The sequence below is a fragment of the Opisthocomus hoazin genome, chromosome 14, assembly GCF_030867145.1.
Source record: "Opisthocomus hoazin isolate bOpiHoa1 chromosome 14, bOpiHoa1.hap1, whole genome shotgun sequence".
Taxonomy (NCBI): Eukaryota; Metazoa; Chordata; class Aves; order Opisthocomiformes; family Opisthocomidae; genus Opisthocomus; species Opisthocomus hoazin.
The window spans coordinates 19,018,629-19,040,662 of NC_134427.1; the positions used below are offsets into that span (position 1 = coordinate 19,018,629).

At 41.5% G+C, this 22,034-nt stretch overlaps 1 protein-coding gene across 2 annotated transcripts in view; it reads right to left on the minus strand.

The window, feature by feature from the left end:
• The window catches only part of TENM1 (teneurin transmembrane protein 1), a 1,260,898-nt gene that overhangs the window by 1,009,764 nt on the left and 229,100 nt on the right, over positions 1-22,034 (minus strand). Inside the window, exons 8-9 of one of the 2 annotated variants that reach the window (XM_075435330.1) lie at positions 20,631-20,825; positions 5,968-6,082 (exon numbers count right to left, since the gene is read on the minus strand). The gene's annotated coding sequence lies outside the window, so the exon portion shown is untranslated. Of the gene's footprint in view, positions 1-5,967; positions 6,083-13,063; positions 13,147-20,630; positions 20,826-22,034 lie in introns of those variants that run through there. The other variant, XM_075435332.1, reaches the window with a different exon arrangement.

The window sequence follows — 22,034 nt, forward strand, 5'->3', positions numbered from 1 at the left end:
CATGATTAGTAAATATTAAAAGTATTACTTGTATTGCTTGGAAAGCTCAGCAGAGATTGGAGCTCCCTTGCTCATTCGGCTATGCAGACCCAAGAAAGCTCAGCAGAGATTGGAGCTCCCTTGCTCATTCTGCTACACAGACCCAAGAAGAGACAGAACTGCGACAGAAGAATCTGCAGCCAGGCAGGCTCCCTCCAGACTGGGGAGGGGGAAAGGTGCGGGACCTGGCAGGCCAGGGACCAGGGGAGCATGCACAAAGTCTGTGGCCAAGCGAAGAACTGGACCCTAATATCCTAACTATAATGTAACGTCCTCTTCCGATGCTTTCTGCCAGCCAGGGATGGCTGTTCAGAAACCAGCCCGGGTTCCTCCGCACAGCGAACATGCTGAGCTCAGAAGTCGAGTCAGATCCTTCCGCACTATTTCTAAGTGACTGATCTAGAATCACTAATGCCCACAGGTACCTGCCACGCACGCACATGTGGCAAATCCTGCTAGTGCCTGTGATGTCATAATAAACTGACATTTTTATGTACATTTTATGTCTTTTTGTGATGCATCTTGGGGATGTGATATTTCCTTTTTGCCGTAATCAGTCAATCGGAGAACTGGTACCTTTCCACAGACAGAAATGATGCATTGACACTGCCTGACTGCAATAGATTAAAATTTAAATTACTCTCTGGTCTGCTGTATGAATCGTATTAACTGATCCTAAATACACAAAAAAGGCAGTACAATATAATTCAGAGAATGATAAATCACCGATGCTCTTCCATATTTCACAAAGAAAGAATGGATAAAGGTCTGAAGTTTACTTACCAAATGTTTGTAAATGCTGAGACAATTCTTTAAGAAAATCAGTATAATATTCTAAGTTTAGAAGACATTATTCTCTGACATTTCATTTGGCAGCTCTAACTACAGCCTGGGTAGAAATCAATTTGCAGTAACTATGAATTGCTATTTAATTTGGGGGCATGCACAGCTTAATTGAGAAAGTGTGTTAAAAGTCGACAAGCCAGAGTCACATCCAGTAACTTAAGTTCCCCATGGCAAGCCCACAATAATCCAAGGATCAAACTGTAGCCCCTTCATTTCAGTAATTAAGTGTACAGTGCCAGCAAAGACTAATTTTGTTCACATGGTGAGCTCCTGCAATAGAAAGCTGCAGGAGACTTTACACTGAGATATGCGTGTGAATTAATTTCCGTAATGGCCCAAGAGAAATTCTGTGGATTTCTGTTACTCTCTTAGACACTTTTATATCTGGAAGAAGATATATATTTCAGTACACAAATATTATTCTTGTCAAATTGCCTGGGTCCTTTCCATTCTGATAATTTCAACAACTGCATACGGAACACGAAATCAGTCCCCAGTCATTTCGTCTAAACGTATCTATTTAATTAGAGAAAATGGGGAACTGTGTATTTGTGGAACTTTTATTACAGTTTATCTGCATGTAACCATGTTGGAGATCATTCCGCTTTTTTTCTTACAGAGAATCATATTAAAATGCATTTCACAGCTCACATGAAACAGCAGCCATCACTTCACTGCAGAGCCTCTCAACTCTTTCACACATGTATCTCTGCCCTTCGCTCTCCCCACCATGGTCAGACACTCAATCCAGAATCCTGGATCATTTTATGCAAGTCTTAAGAATCCACCATTATGGCTCTCTTCTCCCCCCCCTCCCCGTTGCCAATCTGAAATTTTCCAGTCAAGCTCACCTGAAAATTCACAATATAATGTTCCTGGACAATTAAAAAAGAAATCAAACCCTAGCTTGGCTGATGTTTTTTGAAATGTGTTTAAAAATCAGCAGTGCTAGCTTTAGTTTTGGGCAGACACCCAGTTAGCCCTTGGGAGATTGCTCAGGCTGTGGGAGAGCTGCAGAAAAACTTTCTTACCACATGGAAGGAAAGTCTATTAGAATAGGTAGCATCTGATTAGATGTATGCGCTTACGTTTCCTTCTCTGGATCCCATTAAATTGTTTTTGTCAGGAAAAAACTAGGTTCACAAATAAGATCGAAATAAACAATAATAATAAATAAATACATAAGCAAAGAGACAAACTCTTTGCTTTTGCAACGGGCAGGCTGGCACAACCTGTCAGATATTTTCCTTCAAGGCTCTCCAGCTCAGCCAACATTTCTCCTCAGTCCTGTTCACGCTATTCCACATCCTCAGTGTATTTTCAAAGTATTTTCTGCAAATGCATCTTAGACGCTTGCTATACTGTGCTGCTTTATTATAACCACACTCAGCTACAGCAAATCACTTTATTATGGAGCAAACTAATTAACAGGCTTCCTGGTGTTTCACAGGAGTGTCTTGATGTACATCCACCTCTCGCACACGGCATGCATCTCGGGGTGAAAGGGAAATCGCAAAATGCTGGCAGGACATGGGTGGCGTTGGCATCGTTACTACAAGGTTTCTGTTCAAATTTTGATTTCCCAAACCACAATAAAGCAGCACAAAAAATAAAGAAAAGGATCATGGCTTGAACCCTGCCAGATGGACTATGGAGACAGCTCAGGAGAACTTGCCAAAAAAAATGTGTGCGTGCATGCCTGTGCGTGCACAAACCCTTTATAAAATTAAGAAATCTCTTTAAATTCTTCCACTTTGAGAAGTTTCGAATTCTATTTACTTTCATTTGCCACCACCAAGAAAAAGTTATCACCATATATATTCATACACACATTAGTTTCATCCAGCTATTTTTGCACACTCTTTCCTGTAAATCTAATGCACTCTTCTGTTTCTGAATTAGAGAAAGATGATCCCAGTAATGACATATATATTCACACTTCTAATGGCCTGATAAGGGCACAGGTAACTGCTTTATGTCAACACACTAACTTCAAACCTTCCACTTCTACTACTTACCTGTTCTTTGCAGTTGGTCAGCTAGTCATATGACATTATTTCAATTTTACTTGTGTGAATAAAACTTTTTAGAATAGCAGAATATGAAACAAAAAGTATCTTATTCTCATACATATTAATTTACTTAAGACTAGGAAAATCGTTACACAAATATTAATGACCAGGGAGTCCAACACTGTATGACCTTCCATAAGAGATATAGACCTAAGCCTCAGTCGGCAGCAATCTGCATAACTCCAGTAGCTCATAGGAAGCTACAGTTTACACAAGCTAAGAGGATCTGAACTTTTGCTTCTTGTGTCCCCATTGTATTCTCCCTTTGTCATGGCCTTTTTACCTTGCATAAATATGTGTTAATTAACTTTAATTAAGATAACTGCATTATAGCTATTCTACTCACACAACGGTATTAGAAAGGTTCAGATCCTTTAGATTTTTGCTAATGATGCTAGTTCACACAAAGAGCAAAGTGGTATTGCCAGGTCTGATATCAAAATCTTTTTTGGAGAGACTGAGAAATTTGATCATGTCCTGAAGCTGAATAAAGGTCGAAATTTCAAAATTTTTCAAAAACTGAGATATAGCTAAGTATATACCTAATGGTGAATATACAGTGGTGAAACAAGACACCTAAGAAATGTACATTAGGTAACTGAAGCAAATTACAAAAATGACAATAACTGTGAACGATTTTTTCCAGTTGGTTACGTTTTGACTAGCACCAGTAATAATCTTTTCTAATCTCATTTGGTCATAGGTGTGTAAATACGCTCTTTTTAACAGGTGTAAACACTGTACAGGAATAGAACAGAATCGCTCACCTGGAAGGGACCTATGGCAACCACCTCGTCCAACTGGCAACTTACAGACTGTCAGAGAAACCCTTGTCTGCCAAATATGTCCTTTAAACAGGGTGGGTGGGCAGGAGGCAGGGCTAAGCCATCTTTGGAGTCTGCTCTCTGGGGCTGCTGGTAATCAGTTTGGGCTTTATCACAGAGAGCCGTCTCTGGTCTGATCCAATGTGCGTTTGCTCCAGAAAATCATTTCAAAGCTATGTGCTTTTGCTGTGGTCGGTACCGCATCAACTGAAGTAAATAGGAGAGCGTTTAGAGCTGGCTGTGTTGGCTCAGGATTACCTGTGAGCAAGCAAATCCCTGGCTGTTGGGTTAGCGCGGTTTTGGAGCTGTAGTAATAAGCCTTAGCAAGAACCATTCCCCTTCTGCCTGTAACTAATCATATGCGAACCTCCTAATGACTTCCATTCCTATTTATTTTACTAAATAATGCAGTGATCCTGTGCTACAAAAGGGGTCCTGCACTGTACTGCAATTCTGCTCACTGCTTACTCAGTTTCTATCCCCTCTCCTGCCCTCAGATATGGATTAAGTAGACCTACGGATGTTTCTGCAGAACACAGCTTCAGCAAAACCAGCAGAATTAATCACTGCAGCAACATAATGGAGCTTGGCACAACTGTATTATAGCATTGCATTCTTGTGCTATAGTTAAGGCCTGTCAGCAATTTCATTATCAAGTCCTATTTTTAGCTGTTTGTAACTTTTACAAAAGTAATAAAAGCATTTACAGTGCAGGCTTAATCTGTACTTTTTTTTTTTTCTGGCTGGGAAATGTAATGGTATATATTCTATGTGTGTATGACAGTACAAGTAGTTTCTTCATCTACATAAAAAATCTGCTGACTTAGGTTTCCTTATAGTTTTCTGTTATTTGCCGTTATTCTCAAATGCATTCCAATAAAGTTGCAATGTATTGCAAAATTGTTATAGTTACCCAGTAGTATTAATGCAGAACAATGGTATACGTGGACTCTGTACAGCTGAAAACTCAGTGAGTCCATTATTATCAGTGCTACAGGTGGTATTAAGCTGATGATTATTGATGAAGGCTTTCCCCTTGAGTTCACAGGTGAGGTATATAACACGGCAACCTTAAGCATCATTAAGAAAAGTTTTGTTGTGCCAATAAATACGAAGGATCTGATTCCTCTCCACAAAAATGCAATGTAAATGCAGAGCAATCCTTGGAAGAGCTTTGAAGCATATCTAAACTGATTAAGAGCCCCACTTCCTATTTGCTTTCTATACAAAATAATTGTTACCATCTATTACGTGTTATTTGACAAATTCTGTCGTGAATTGCATCCATGGAAATCCAGAATAACTTAACAGGTCTTGGTGAGCTGCTGTTGCTTCACCCCTTTATACCGGAGAGCACAGTTTGGCCTCTCCGCCTTGGAGGTGTAAAAGTATTTTTCACGTGATGCTGGAGATTGTGAAGCTGAAGCCAACTCACCACTTGTGCACCTAGACACAATTCACCTATACCTTGTTTTCTAAACAAAGGCTTGCTTTTAAAGGTGGCAATTACAGGTAGTGGCATCTCTAATAGTGATATGTAGCTCAATTATAAAGACCCTCCCTGAGAACAGAAATTGATGGAATAGCTTACTTTTCATTAATGTGCTAACATATATGTTTATTTGTTTATTTATTTATTCTGAGCTTTCTACACCTGCTTAAACTGACTCCGTAATGGCCTGTTCTAACGCAATACTGATGGGAATGTTTATTAGTGGTTACTTAACTACAGAATGTCCCAAAGATCATTAAAAAATGTAAGAAACTAGGATAATTAGATTAAATGTTAAATACTGAATTTATGCTTGATAATATCCAAATATGCAAAATCTGCTCAAAACCAGAAGCTCTTCATACAGCGAGTTCAGCACATTTTTAGGCGAATGTTTCTTATTGAAGCAACTTCCAAGCCTAGGTCACCTCCTCAAATGAGTTTCATTAGCTGGCACAGCTTTAGCTGCAGTCTGCTCTCAGATCTCTATATAAAAGTCACTGCAAAGAGGAGACTTTTCAACAATAAACAGGTTCACAGCAGAAAACATGCAGCCGCATCAGTTTGTGCTAGAGCATCTGTTCTGATTAGTTTCTGACCAGGAGCTCCAAGGTATTTCTCCATTTTAGCAAAGCTTTTTCTATTTAATACTCTTTCTGTTATTACCGTACAAACAAGGGTAAGTTTGTCTCACCAGTTTATTCCTCAGATTTTTGTAACCACATTTGTCAGGGAAAGTTTTACACATCTTCAGTGTCTGGCGTTCTTAGAGCTGCTCTTCTCCGTTACAGCAAATAACTGGATGGGCTCTAGAAGGTGACGAGAGAGAGACAAGACCTGCTCAATGTCAGCAAGGTTGATACTTGAAGCAAGATTAGAATTTCAATTTCTCCGTTGCCTTCACACTCCCATTAAACACTTGATGCTTTGTGATCTTGTTAGAGTGTGCTTGTTTCTCACAGGCCCAGTGAGATTGTGTGGAAAATCTGGGGAACCTGCCCACAAAAAAACTGAGTTTCTTGTGCTGGAAGGAACTCCCTCCATGCCTCCTTATTAAGCTCCACTTTTAGCATCTTCCTTATGATATTTTTTACCCCTGTGGTAGCTTGAAGCATCCAAAGGTGGAAGTACACAACTAACCATACCAATCAACGGTCTGCACTGTTCAAACACAAACTGAACAGGCAAGAGTCAACTGACTGCACCATCAAATGATACGCCAAGAGTCAGGGATTCATGTGATGAGGGCCACAAGGGCAGGAGCAAATTGTTTATATTTACTCTTGGCTATTTTCGCAGGTAGACTGAGGAGCCAGGAGGAAGCCATCTCCCTCAACGCCACCAGGCACCACCAAAGCAGGTTTTTAAACACTGCTGCAGTGTTCTGGGGCTGGGCAGTCAGACTGTGTGCACCAGCTCCAAGGGAAGTGCTGGATGGAGACTCCTGCTCCCACCGCCTCCAGCTGTGACCTCTGCAGTGGCCTGGCAGAGCCCAGAAGCAGCCCACAGCGAGCAGTTGTGCCGGTGTCACCAGACCTGAGTTCTGTCCCAGCCTGGGACCTGGAGGGTCCAAAGGAACGGCAGCCTCAGCTGGTTTTGCTGGGGTTCAGCAGTCTCAGTCCAACTGGCATTTGTGGTCTGTTTTTTCTTCTGTGGCAAAAAACTCACTAAAATAGTTGTATAATTTTGAAAGCATGTTTAAGGAAACTGCTAAATCTGTTTGCCTAGATAGGAAAAATGTCACTTTGAGGACAGTTGCATATGGTGACAACTTCCATATTACGGTTATTGAAGGATCCTGTGTGAACGCCACGGTGGAGCTGCAGGAAACGATTACAGCCTAATGCTGGCAAGCGGGGCTACCCTGTCCTTTCATGGAGGATGAAGATCCGTATGAGTGTATTTCATCTAGGGAAAAGACGAGCAGGCACCCACTGTGTTAGCAGTCCTGTATATTTTCAGGACTTTTTTTTACCTACATAACTAATGCAGACTCTAATTCACAGTGTTCTCAGATTTGCGTCAAAGCAGCAAGTGCCTTATGCCACAGAGCAGCATAGAGCAGTCGGGCAAATAGGAAAAGGGCAACTTCTTTGTCTGTGCTGAAGAAACTTCACTTCCCATACCTTATAAATGATTCTTTCACTTTATTTGTGCCCAGAGATGGAATCGGTTTTAACACACCACAACTAAAAATCTATCCTCACTCTGAAAATGGCTTTTCTATATACATATATTTAAACATATATAAGCTATACCATATATATAAAAAAACGACATATATAAGCTATATCATATATATATGCTTATATCCACATCACCCTGTTTCCCTTTTGAAACCAGTTTTTACTTTTTGTCAGCACAGAAACCCTGTGGCAATCAGCTCTGTAATTCAATCACCCCTTGGGAAGAACAGCCCCTCCTTGTAAAAAAACTGTTGCCTAACATTTGCATTGGGAAATTTATTTCTCCAAGCAGAGATCTCCTAAAATCTCTACTTCATAGAAAACAGACAATTCATTACTCCCAATTCACTTCCTCATCCTGCTGATAATTTCGTAGGCTCCTGTTAGATCCTTACTGCAGTCATCAGTTTTCCAACTCATAAAGCTCCAGCCCACATAGTGTTTTTTACAGACAGATACCATTCATTTTTATGGTCCTTTGCATGGCCTTCTTGCTATCTTTTCTAGGTGTCCTGCAGCCTTGTGGAGACAGGGTACGTGGAATTATCTATAGTATACATATTCACCACTGATTGATACAGCAGTATAACGATACATGCTGTTTTGTTCTCTTTGTCTCAGAAATAGCAATCAAATCATTCCACATTAGGAAAGAATTACTGTGATATCATAGACTTTGTTTTGTTCTTTTTTTTTTTTTGCTCCATGGCTACAGGTTTGGTTGTCAAGTTCATCAGCTGAGCAACAGGACCTGAGGCCCTGAGGAGAATGTCAGAAAATCATTTATGTCACTGCTGTGCAGTGGAAGAAAACCCTTGCGGTATCCACAGCTTTGAGCCCATGTTATCTACTACTGGCCCAGTGTAGAAAAAAAAGTCCCCACAAAAAATCCCTTCAGGGACCATAAGGAAATCTTTGGCCTTGCCAAAAAATGCCTGCAGGGTTGCAGTCTGTGTTGCTTGTGCCTAGCTTGAGGGAAGACGATGCGCATCAGCTTTGAGTGCTGTCAATATGGTATTTTTCATCACTACATAATCTATTTCTAAATCCAAAACAAATGATCCATAATTCTTTCCATGGCTTGAACAAAAAGTAACTCTAAGCATTGGAGCAGACCAACTAACAAGAAGAGATGCTGCACATCTAGCATGACCATGAGGTCATCATAACCAGCCACCTGGATCCAGCTACTGAACTGGCCTGATTCTGTTCTTGCTGGAGTTGTCTGCTGGTGGGAAAAAATTAAACAGACGAGATACAGATGTACACACTCATACGTGCATATATAGGTCCAGATATATTAACAATAACTAAAAAAACCTTCTAAAGGATCAGGATTAGCACCTCACAGGTGATGATGAACTCATTCTCAGGATCTCGGCTCTCAGAGCACCCCATCGCCTGCCTGGCACACAGCCAAACCCACGTATGCTGCCTGCGTAAGGCTTTTCAGAATATTAATGGCTTTCGTAGTCCACACTATCCTGGATTCATAACTTCCCAAGGAGCGGGCAGACACAGGTATTGCTCATTTCGCCATTCCTTTCACAGCATCCAACAACATTCCCCCCAGGCACAGCGGTGTCGCATTCAGCAGGGCAAGCCAAGGGCAGTGCTGCTGCAGCCCTGCCAGCTCAACACAAAACCTGCCTGCTCCCGGTCTCAGGAGGCAGCGCAGGGAATAGGGGCGCTTAATTATTTCAGACAGGTGCCGATGGAGTTGAAGAAGTAACTTTGGGCCACCCAGCGAAACGAGGTGGAGGTGGCAGCGCTGCCCCTGCACCACCCAGCCCAGCTCTGCCCACTGGCACAGGTACTGCCACGGGGCAGATGGCTGGACCAACGCTGACGAGCAGCCTGACTAATAGTTTGCTTCGTGTTCCACTTCATGAAGGAAATGCAGGATAAATACAGCATCCCTTTTGTTTGCAGTAGGCAAGTGTCCTCTTCATAGAAGACACCGAGATAGGAGCAGTGGTCTCCTAGGAGGAGTCAACTCAAGGATGGGGGCAACCCGCATCCCTGGAGAGCCCAGAGCAGGGTCCTGGGTGGTGTCTGGGGATGCTGGTATCTATCCGGCTGTGCAGTCACAGCACAAGTCCAGTTGCCTTAGCAGTAATAAATCAAGGTAAAAATATACATGTAGAACTTAATATATTAATCTACAAATCATTAATTCATGTATAAAAACAAGACAGCACATTAATTCAGATTGACAGTGTCAAGGCAGTACCCACTGCTTCCCTACTCCCCTTTCTGAAGTGAAAATACCAGAAATGGTGCATTTCATTTCCAATTTTAACTACAGAGCTATAGGGATTTTGGATGGCTGTGTTTTAAAACCCCAAGAAAATACTTGCATTTGTTTGTCATGTTCGAGCCTAACGTGGTTTGAATGGGATGAGATATTAAACCTGCCAACTAATGTATTTATTGTAGTGGAGAGGAAATATTAAACATAGATATTTTAAGGAGATAATGTATGATAGATATTATAAAGAGAGAATTACAGAGAAGAGATATTAAACCTGGTATATAACGAGGAGGGGGGAGTGGTATATACAAGTCAGGGATCTTTTGTTAACCCCACAGCAAATGTAGCTATATTCTGTCCTACCAAGGAGCAGTAATAGCAACACATGGACCCAAGTTCTTTACAGGAGTTTCATAGTTCATTAATAATATCACAAGTCTTGAAAAGGATTCTTTTCCCCAGTGCGAGAGGAAATTAGTTCCCTTGCTGCGCTCTATCACAGTGCCTCTCGCTGCATCATTTTACATTTACTTCTTCCCTCTCACACCTCCGGGGTAACCACGCAAAGGTGGGTTTGGCAGATTTTCACACTGCCTCGCAAGAGGGAGATAATCATGATTAAATTCCTCGCTCTCCCAGCTCTATTTTTTTTACATAGTTTTTCTAATAATAATTGGATCATCTGAGAATTGGATCTTTTTCCCCCCTCTCGTTTCTAGTAACCAGAAGCACTCTGTCTTTTTTCCCCCCGAGTTAATCCCCTGGAGATAGGCAAGGTTTTCTGCTGCAGTTTTCGCTTCCATGTAAGATCCGAACAGTGTCTGGCGAGTTAGCTTTGACAGGTGTTAAAATATCTTGGAGCAGGCTGAACATTCGTATTGATCAACTAATACATGGACAGAGGTTTTTTAGAACTGATTGCTTTTCACTAAGTGTTTTAGAAGGAAGTGGAGAAAATGCGCTACATTATCAATTTCTTTCTAATCCACTTTCATGCACTATACTCCATGTTCATCTAGTTTAACTACTGAGCTGTCAAAGACCAGAAAATAGTGAAGAATGTAGTTATGTGCTTATTCAGAAGATTGAATCTCACTGTTTATTGCAGCTGTTTATTCACAATATAATTAGGCAGAAATAACAGCTTATGTAAAACTTAATAAATTCCTGGGACAGTCCTAATTGACTGATGAATATTTTTCTACCAGCCAGTCTGGTAGCAATGCCTTTTCAAAATAGAGAACTTTCAAATTTGCAATTATGGGTGTCCCTTTGCCTCAGCGCTATAGTTAAATAGTATTAATAAATGCAAGCCAAAAATATTTACCTTGTAATCTAAATACACGATTTGCTGTGCTTTATACCTCACTTGTGACATGGTTTTCAGTGAAACTGTTCAGTGTACAAAGGGTGCAAGATGGGACCCCGTTAGGAGACAAAACTGAAATTAATTTATCACAAATGCTTCAACACTGAGTTAAATTCACAGCTGACAACAAGCCAATAAAGCCTGATCCTCCTACTGAAGGATGCATCGTGGTTTAAAAAGATGAAACTTAACAGTGCTGAAGTAAATTCTGGGTTTGAGCATTAAAAGGTGAATATTACACGTTTTGGTGTAGAGATAGCCCATTGCTAGCCTCTCAGCTAGGAATCAGATGTACATTTAAAAATCTAAGATATTTAGATCTATTTTGCCCACAACAATAAGAAATTTCTCTAGAGACTACAGTTCCAGAATTTCAGGCCTGTTCCGGTAAGCAGAGATGAAGGTTTTTCCTTCCACCAAAGGTAGAAGAGAAACAGTGAGTTTTAACTTGCTTCAGCTCCATGCATTACTAACTCCTGTCTCAACTAGCTCTCAGGACATTTTGTGGAACAACTCTTTTCTTAGCTTCACCACTAATAAATCCAAAACTTTTTCCTATCTTTCATTTCTTTTCCTTTAGTGCTGCTAATGAGTTCCTACTCTACTTTAAGTACCTCTTCTAACTCAAATTAGACGTTTACACTGTCAAGTCATGTGTGTAATGAAAGGAACAATTCTTAAATTTAAAGAGGGCTAATTAATTGCTAACTCAGGAACAATAAAAAGTAAGAATAGATTTCTCTGAGCCCCACGGCGTAGTTTCAGACCCCCTTAAACTTTGTTTTTGTTACTTGGATTTTCCTCTTTTCAGACTCAATTTAAATAAAATACTGCTATGTGCTTATGCAAACCATGCAGACTACCGTCTTCATTAACGAATGCATGGAAACAAGAGAGTTACCATAAGGTCATTGCAACAAAGTGCTCCCTTTTTTTTTTTCTCCTTCTTTTTGATTTTGTGCATTAAATCATTAAATAATGAGCTATCCACTCTTTATGACTGCACATAAATCAGGAACTTTTAAGACGTAAGGGAGACATCAGTAAGGAGTCCTGGCTGGACTTCTGTTTCACTTGCATGTGAAAGTGAGCAGCAAAATTCTGGTCCTGTTTATGCTAATTTAAGCCTTGAGAAATATCAATTAATTCAGTCCTATGCCTTTAGATTTACATTGCCATAGCAGACTCATTTTCCCTTTTCACTAGCAAATGGGCTAACACTGGACCTAGTATGAACGTACTACCTGAGCTTCAGAGTTCTATTCAACAGAAACTTCTACCAAAGCATTAAAAAAAAAGTTGGGATAAAAAGATGATTCAGTGGGTGTTTGCACTACAATAACATTTATTTTATTTGCTTGTATTTTTAAAAACAGACTTCATATTGGTATACAAAGACTTTTCCTATTTGTAACGCATAACAAAGTCACGTCAAGGAAAAAGGATGAAAGAATGCAAGAAGTTCTTTGTTTTTATTGCCTTATATATTCAGTACATTTAGTTTTCCAGATAAGCATTAAATGGATGTACTGCTTTTCAGAAATCCTTCACTTATTTTTACATTAGTTAAAGTTATGATGCTCTTAGCACAATTTGTGGTAATTTTGTTAATAGTAAGATTTACTGCGTTACCCTGTAGGTCTTTTGTCAAGTCTGAGGAGCCATTTGCACAATTTCACCTAGAATTTTCAAAAATAGAATATAAATATATTTTCCACTTTAAAATAAAAAGAAACAACACTAGTAAAAAACAAAACCATGAAACAAAAAAGCTATGCCTACTCTAGGTGTAACAAGATCCTTGTTTAACCTCCATCTGGAAAAAAATAATCATACAACGCCTCCTGGCCTGTGCCCAGGGTGCCCTGGGCAGCAAGAATCCTGCAATCCGGAGCGTCACCTGCAGCGGGAAGGGGTGGGATGGCTAACACCAAATTTAGGACTGCCAGATCTTCTAGAACCTTCTCCTTTCCTGCCTCACCTTTCAAGAAGCATTTTGGCCGTCTGCTTCTGGCGGGATCATCAGGAGCACGCCCTCTGGACCACCACACAGCGGGGCTCCAAGGATCCCTTGGACAGGCTGCGCCATTTGCTCACAGCACGCTTCAGGGTGCCCTTGCCCACGGCTTGAAAACGCAAACCAGCGCCCACGACAACATTTTCACTGAAGTCCTGTTACGAGAATAAGAGCTGCTGAAGTAGACCAATAATTCGTGCTTTACTGAGCCGATGCCGATTCAGGTATTTTACTATAGAAATATCTTTCTCTTGATAATGAACAATTAGATTGGTGAAGTTTATTTCTAACTTTTAAAAAACATTCTGTTTTAAGAACGATCACCTGAGGTGGTGTACGTTTGCACAATGTAATACCAGCAAAGTGACTGCGATGGTTTTCACTTCATGAATTGAGATGCACAAACACCTGCCTTTGTGCTAACGATCCCGGCGCTTGGAACTGGCAGGGAATGGCTGCAGGTTACGAGATGTCCAGCAAAACAGTGTCTGCAGTTTGCGTTTGCAGGTTGGTAACTCACTGAAGGTATCTCATTTTCCCAATGGAGTCCAGTTATGACAGTCATGATAAATAACCTTCCATTGCTTGCACATTTACTTCTTTGGAAAAGGAGTTGGGAAACAGGTCTGGGCTACTTACATCAATAGGAAAGAGTGTGTGGTGCACCCGGAGGAGGGGGGCAGTGGGGGTGTACAAGAGAGAGAAACATTCTTTACTAAAAATCTTCCAGCAGACAATTTAAAGGTAAGATTACAAACAGTGTAAGATTCTGGAAGTCCCTGCAGCATTCTCTGTATTTTAAGAAAGAAGTTTTTCCTAGTAGGAAAGACAAAAAATGTTTATCTCTGCTTTATTTTCTTGTGCATCTCTGTTTGTCCCCAAATTGATTTGGCTTCAGTTAGATCATCATAAACCTTTGCCTTGTAGATGACAACTCTTTGCTTTATAATGCTGCAAGTCAAGATTGCCTGATCTTCAGGAGAAGTAAAACCTTGATTTTTTTTTTTTCTTTTCTATCAACAGCTTCTTTATTTCAGGCCTGCAACACTACTTTTAAAAAAAATTTTCAATTCCATTCTTTCATACTTTATCCTAGGATAATCAGCTCGTTTGTCTCAGACTACACTGATACCTCAGACAAATCACTGGCACTGGAGAGAAGCTGTCCTAGGCCCTTGGCTACTGTTCACCAGTAGGTGTTATCGTCTCGTAACTGGGCATTATCAGAAAGCCAGTTTTCACTAGACTGTCCTGATCTTTCACCATTTAAAAAAAAAAAAGACAGGCTATTACCCATAGCCAGGGCTTTCCGCTCCCTGCACTATTTTGTTGATGTTCCTTCTGTATTTCTACACACTCCCCCTGAGCACTGAACTGGAAAATAAAACTGAAGCTATTATTCCTCTCTATAAAAATAAAAATCTCACATGCTGAGCACTCATCCGGCCTTCATAAGTCTCTTTGGTTTTTCCACATTGTGTGATTGGATGCAAGAAAACAGCTCAATTATCTATTGGACATGGGCACTAATGAGGCCCAGTGCACTCTGAGCTAATTGGAAGGAGAAGCCCAGTGTTTTAATGATTGCAGTCTTAATATAGCTAATAACCAGGATGGCAGCAGAATTAGTTGGTGCCACTCTTTCTATGCTTCCCATTTTTCCCATTCTGGCATGTAAATTCTTCGTTATTGTGACTTGGGGCTGACTGCCCTGCTAATGAATGTGATTTCTCCGGGTTAGACGTTTATGAAAATGTCATGCCACTATACGCAAGATGCGGTCACTGGAATGACCTTCCTTCTGAGCAAAATTGCTTCGTCTGAGGGATTCGTAAACAGAAAGACTAGTAGGCAACTGAATCAGCTGTGATGCTCCAAATTGTCCTGGTCACACAGAGCTCCTGGAATAATTGTGGCTATGTCCTGTTTGATTTTTCTTGTAACTCTTGGAGCAATGCAATTTGTGGCGATATGAACATTAATTGACTTAACCATTGAATCGGGAAGGCAGCCCCTGGAGAAGGACTGTGAGACTGACAACCTGGGAGGAAAAACTCCGACGTTTCTAGTTTGTGTTTCCACAAGCAGGTAAGCAAATGAATGAAAATTGGACTGTGTCACCAAGTGTAGATGTCCCATTAACAGGCCCTAGGGAAATATTTTCTAGGGCCATCAGCAAGTGTGTTTGATGTGGGCAGCGAGCTGCCATTCTGGTGAATTGATGATTTTCATGCGTAGTCAGGAAGATCGCTGGTTTACGCACTGCCAGGCTGTGTCCCATTCCCAGCTGTGCTTTAATGCCTTCAGAAACACAACCAGCAACTACTCCGCTCCAGAGACAAATGCCTGCTCCTTCACAAATGCCTGCTCCTTCACTGAGGTACAGGGGCTCTTGTTTATGAGAAAACAGGGTGCTAATAACCTATGCAGTTTCTAAATGCTGGGAATTCTGACAGAAACTCATACAGCTTAACCCAGAAAGAAGAAACCTTCAAAAAACCCCAAATGAACAAACCTGTCATTCTCTTCAAACTGTTTGCATTCTAGGTAACCTATGAAGTATGAGTAATTGAAAAATAACTATATATAAATGCAAACAGCTGAGCAAAACTAAGTTAAAGGTGTGACGGTGCCACACCATCCCATGCCTGGGGAAGGAGACAGAGCTAGGGAAACCCTCCATGCTCAGGAGTGGACATGACCTGCTGGCACCAAGCACCGGGACAAAGACCATAAATATGCTCACTCACTCCATCTTCCTCTCCTATAGCGGAGGACAGGTTCAGGCTCTGAAACTCCAGACTTCTGTCACCATGGGAAACAAGGCAGAGAAAAAGCCCTGAGGAGAGCTGGTGTTAGCAGGCAGCAGCCAGGGGCAATGGAGAACTGATGATTTTCCACATTTACACAGACTGAGGAGTTCTGCTCCAGAACAGGGATGGCAACAGTAGCAGCTGGTATGGTTTAAGTACAGTGACCATGGCACAACCAAGCGGGAAAGTTCTGGTGGGTGGGTAAACCCAAAGCGAAGAGATCTGAGGCCTAGTTGGCGGCCAAGTTATATTGCACTGATTTGTCAGCCCGAAGTAGTGCTCTGGGCTAAAGGTAGGAAAGAGCACTCCCCATCCCGCAACTCCTATGTGCGTCAGCCCCCACTTAGTCCTGTTCATTTAGATTTAAACAGAGTATTTAAAAGCAGGAGTCCATTGCATATCTTTGTAGAGGTATGCAGGGAAAAGGAGAAGCCATGCCCTTTTCCAATGGCATTTCAGAGCTCAGTCCATCACACTGATAGACATTTATCTGTTCAGCTTCAGCCAACTGGACAGGGAAAGAAAAGCCCCTATTTTCACACAAATCCCATTAAAATATCACAGGATTACATCACCATGACTTCAGTGCAGTATTCTAATTTCAATGTAGTCTTGTTTCTGATCCACCCATGAGGAAGAAGAGGTCAGGTTCAATAGCACTCTTCTTACCTTTCAGTTACTTAAAAAGGACTTTGTCTTAGCATGCATTCATTTAGCTATTTTCTTGGCAACCAAATGTAATTATTAAATAAAATTATTGCAATGGTGGAAATTCACTCATGGAGTTTATGGAATCAGAAGTGCAGCAATGCAGAGAAAGCAAAATCCAACTTAGAAGGTATTTTATCAGCCCCCCTTTTTCCTTTAGCTGTTATCATCCCCCTAGGTTTCAATTACCTCTAACTTTTTTTGCATGTCATCCTTCTCAATACCTAATTTATAAAGGCAATGATATTTTAACAGCAATTGATGGTAAAATACCAGGCTATCGGTCTGAAGCTGGCCATCCATCGAACAGCAAACACTGCTGGCATGCTTTTCTCCCTTTACCCCTTTTACTCCCTCAGGCAGCGCCTGGGTGCGGAATTTGTCCCTTACATCTCTGCCATGTGCTGTACTCAGCTGAATATGAGTTTTCACACTACTCTGAAGAGAGAGAGACTAATTGCAATGTATCAAAAGCACCTGGCTTTAGTAATATAACATAGCAATAAACTCAACTCCACTATTAAATTCTATTTGGACCACAAGACTGTGTACCAAATTCCAGTATTGACTTCTTTTTACAGTCATAAAGTTCTCATCATCAACTCTTAACAAAAGAGATTTTAAAGACCACCTTGAACATATATGTACACAATTTGAGGGTCTGGGGGGTAGGGGGGTGTAAAAAAACCACACACAAAAAAAACCCTATGCTTTTTCTGAAATATATATTAGTGCAGCATGTGGTTTAACAAACTTGTTGCAGCTGTCTAAGACTGTACACTCTGAGATCTCTGCCAACTGGATCCTATCTCGCTGTTACTGTATTTTACGTAGTAGAGCTGAGACAGCTTCAAATCAAGAAAGGAAGGTGGCAGTCTGCTGGACAAGCTCTCTTCAGAAAAAGAGAGCTCTCTTCAAGGTCATCAGGCTTGCAAACCAAAACCTGTTTTACTAAAGTCATGAAACGATAATAAACAATTTAAAAGAGATTAAAAATTTTACTAGCGTGTGCTTTCTCCTCAGCTGTTTTTGTTTCATTTCTCTGGCAGTTCTCAAGATGTGGGCGTAGGAAAGTCACAGTGACCAAGACAAAGGTCAGTTCCCTGCTAATCCCACTGTAATCCAGGTTAGAGCAGCCCTGGGAGCAATGCTGCGCACTGCGGCTGCTCATCACCCTCCAGAAGCTGCACGCTATTCAGGAGTCGCCAATTCTTATAATCCAACCTGCCCTTGGCAGCAGGGAAGAAAACGAGTATGTGCAGGGCTAAAAGGAGCTCCGGTTTGGGAATCCCAGCCCCACACAGACAGAAAAAATAGCAACAGGAAACCTGGGTTTGTGTTATTATCCAATATGCCTCTTTCAGAAACTGGAAGAAGAACAGAACCTCTTGATTCCTCAGGATAGCTTTCTAATAGTAAGCTGCAAATCCTAAAGGATCTCTGGATCAGGCCTCGTGAAAAATTATCTGCCTGAACAGATTCACTTGTAAACTTACCCGCCAGGCCAGACATCAGTCACGCTCAGGTTCAGCAGAAGCCTTGCAAAAATCTTAGCTCACTACGCCCACATGACATTAAAACCATTTGCAGATTCCACTGGCAAAATCATTTTAGTGGTCACAACAAATGAGGGCTCCTAACCCACCTCTGGGAAAAGCCCCAGTCCACGTAGCTGTGGCTGGCAACAGCAGCCATTTCAAGCCTTCACTCACTGTAAAGCACAGTTAATTATTATGCTACAAATTTTCTCCAAAGTTCAGTCTTTTTAGGTGTCATCCATGGTTTTGTTCAGACCCATCCACACAATTTCTGTTTCCAAGGCAGCCTCTCCAGGGGCAGCAGCTCCTGTGACAGCCCTGGTTTGTCGGCTCTCAGCTCGACCTCCATCATCAAGCTCCTTCCTCAGGTCAGCAGCCACTTGGCTTCTGCTTCCCTTTCCATCCTCCCCTCCCAGACCGCCCATTTTCCTTTCAGACTTCAACTCAGCAGCGCTTTTCCACGGTGTGGTCAGGAACGAAGCCAGAAAAGCCTCTTCTCACCTTTTTAGCCCCATTTCCAGAGTGACGCGATGGCAGGAGGTGTCCCCATGCCACCCGCAGCACAGGGCAGAGCAGACCTGGTCTGTCAGGGTGGGCAGCGGGGCTCTCCTGCCCACCAGGTCTCCACAGGTCCCACACATCCGCATGGGCATGAAGCTTAGTCAGACTGTCATGACGCTGCTAACAAAGCCCAGAGGAAAGGGCGGCCCAGGACAGGCAGCAAGGGCTTTTCTCCCCCTCAGCAGTGCAAGGAAGAGGAGGCAATGGGGCTTGGGCACTCCTCCTCCCGTCAATCACCTTCTGACTGGGGGGGAATACTCACAGCAGATGCTTTCTTCTCACCAGCTTTCCCCTTGCCCTGCCCTTTCCATATATGAAGTGCATCTACCGCCTGTAACTGCCTTTTCCATTGGATATTCACACCATCAGCTTTCGGCACCTACTTTAGCTGGCTAATTTAAGAGCCTAGGTCTGTCTCATTGGGTACTAACAACAAGTTGTAATTAAATGACATTTTCTATGCTATATTAAACTCTTTCAGTCAAAAAATATCTCATTGAAAAATCAGGAAACAAGTCCCCAGGGCTATCATTATCCATCTGCTTTCCCAGCAATTTTAGGCAACTGCAAGGAATTTTAAAATAAATTTATATAGGATGCCTCCTTCTCTCGTGTCATTCATGACATGCACCAGACTATCCATCATGCTGCCTTCCTGGAGAACACGAGTATCACAAGTATTAGCAACCAAATGTCCCCAGCCAGCAATGAAGGCAGCGAGCTCCTGCTTTCCCAGGTGGCCTTTGGCTACTGGCACGCAAACAGTGTCTTACAGATCCACCACGGAGAGATGATAGTTACCACTTTGACCAGGCAGATGAGAAAATAGTTGCCATCTGATGTACAATCCAAAGTAAACAAACAGAAACAAATCAGTTCTGGAAAGCCTAGGAGGTCACAGCAGGGAGGTTCAGGTTTGGAGGGGGGCAATAGGAAGATGAGGGCTTTCCTAGCATCTAGATAGATTTTCACACACCCATGACACCTTTTTTTTTAATTGAAAGCTGTACAGAACTTTAGTTGGAGCAACTTGTTCCGTTCACATAGGAACACATGAAGCACCCAGCACTGCTTGGAAAGAAGCTGGGAGGCTGGGGAGAGAGCAAGTTAACAGGTTTTGGGGAGTTTAACAACAGGTGAAGTTATCCAAATGGCGACAGAGTCTCTCTGCATCTACTACACAGGCAACTCCCTACAGCAGCCAGCCAGGCTGGCTACCTAAAGCTGGGCAGCAGCAATATTCCCTCCCAGGAGCAGCACACAGCTCATCAAGAGCAAAGAAACCACAGCCCTGGGAGTGGAGCAGGAGGTTTGCAGGAGCAAACTTAAAGGACCGAAGCAACCAGAACTGGGTCACCAACATCTGAGCACAAAACTGCCAAGCCTGAAAACGCTTCCATTTGTTCAGTGCCAAGCACAGCGGAGTCCAGATGTTTAAATTCAATTTTTTAGACAATGAAGATGACAGCAGCTGCAATCCCCCAAAGGTTCTTTCATCTTTCAACACTATACACATATATGTTTCTAAAAAAGCTTCAAAAAAAGAAGCTGCGCCTCATTTCCTATTATGCTTTACAGTCACACATACTCACTCACCTCCCAGCAGCAGCCGCTTCCCAGAGCTGCATTATAGCAGGCTTTCCATGATCCTGCTCAGGGCAGTGGGTGCTCATTAATCTTTGCTTTCTGGTCACTTAGATCTTAGTCCAAACTTAAGTCAATACAGATAATTTGTTTCACGAATACGCAAGTGTATCAAAATTAAGACTGGAACAGCACTCACTTGACATTATTATACTAAAAGTTTTACCATTTAGCTCCAAACACGACTGGGAACAGAAGTTATAAATAGACACTCCAATGTTCCTCTCAACTGAGGTTAAGCCAAAGCCATGAAAGATAAGCCATTACCTTTTGGCTCAGGATGTAAAAGCCTTCCCGTTATTTGAAAGATAATTCCGTTTTCACATATCTTCCCGGCCTCTTTGCTGTGCACCTCTCCAAGGGGTGTGCAGGGACATCAGCGCGTGCAGAAAATGCTGAACTTCCTTTGCACAACTTTCTGGGCTTAACTGCAGCCTGTAAAAGCATTGGAGTTGCTGCCACCTATAGACAAGCGTTAAACACAAACACGCATTTGTTATGGGGAAAATGGAAGTGCAAACTGACACGAAGTATACCTCTAATATTGCCACGTAAACGTATTGTTTACCCCACCATTCTTAATGCTAGGTGTTGTGCTAATGAGCTACATTAAATGTTTATGTCACAAGTCAGAATCTGCTGAAAACGTCCAGCACCTCACATACTGGTCCTTGGGTTGTCAGAGCTAATGGAAAATAAAACCCAAATTTCAGTAACATATTGGTTACTATGCTCAGCATGTTTAATCCATAAAGAAAATGAATTACTGTGTTTTAGCTCTCTCAAATAACCAAGTATGGATTAACCTTTGATTTAGATTTAAACATGCCTGAATCTTGTTGTCTAAGGACTTAGCAAGACAATGTAATGTTTTTTGATTGACTCACATTAGCTGTGCATAGATTATTTAAAAGTACATTACAACCTCTCAAGAAGAAAAAAAACCTGAACTACTGTTGCACAATAACGCAATAATTCTGTCCTTTTTACCTTGTGTATTATACCTGTGTCATCTAAACAAGTACAGAACACAGCCATTTACAAGATGAAATAAATGCAATTCTCAGTATTATTCCAAGACAGCACTAGAATAAATTTCACTGTAATTTCCACTTCTGGTATTTCTGTAATGCAGAAAGTGATGAATGAGTATCTACTTCATATAAATCATTGCAGGATTATGTGGAATCACTAAGTCCAACTTTTTTTTAAGAAGAATTTTTCAAGCTTTTATTTTCCTTTTCAGTACATGTTAGGGAGTCAGAAAGTCAAAATTCTCAATGATTGCTGATCTTGATTCCTAACTTTTCACAGATGCTGACTATCTAATAGTTCATCCAGGTTCTTGGGATCTGGGGCCACTGTAACATCTGTAAAAATAAAATCTGAAATATCTCAAGTAGGGCAGCCGAAATACAAAACTTCTCAAACCAGAGGCCATGTTAAAAAAAAAGGTCCTCTTTCTTTTGCCCTAGAACAGAGAACTAGGTAGTGTGACATGTTTGCTGAGACAAGACTATACCTCTCACAGCTAAGAGTTAGCTTCTCAGATCCAAAGAAAAGATCTTAAAAATAATAATAACAATTGTGAGAGATGATAAGATGACTTTAAACACGCTGGAGACAAGACTTCTTTGTCTCAAATTTAAAGGTTCAAGAAATCACAGCGTT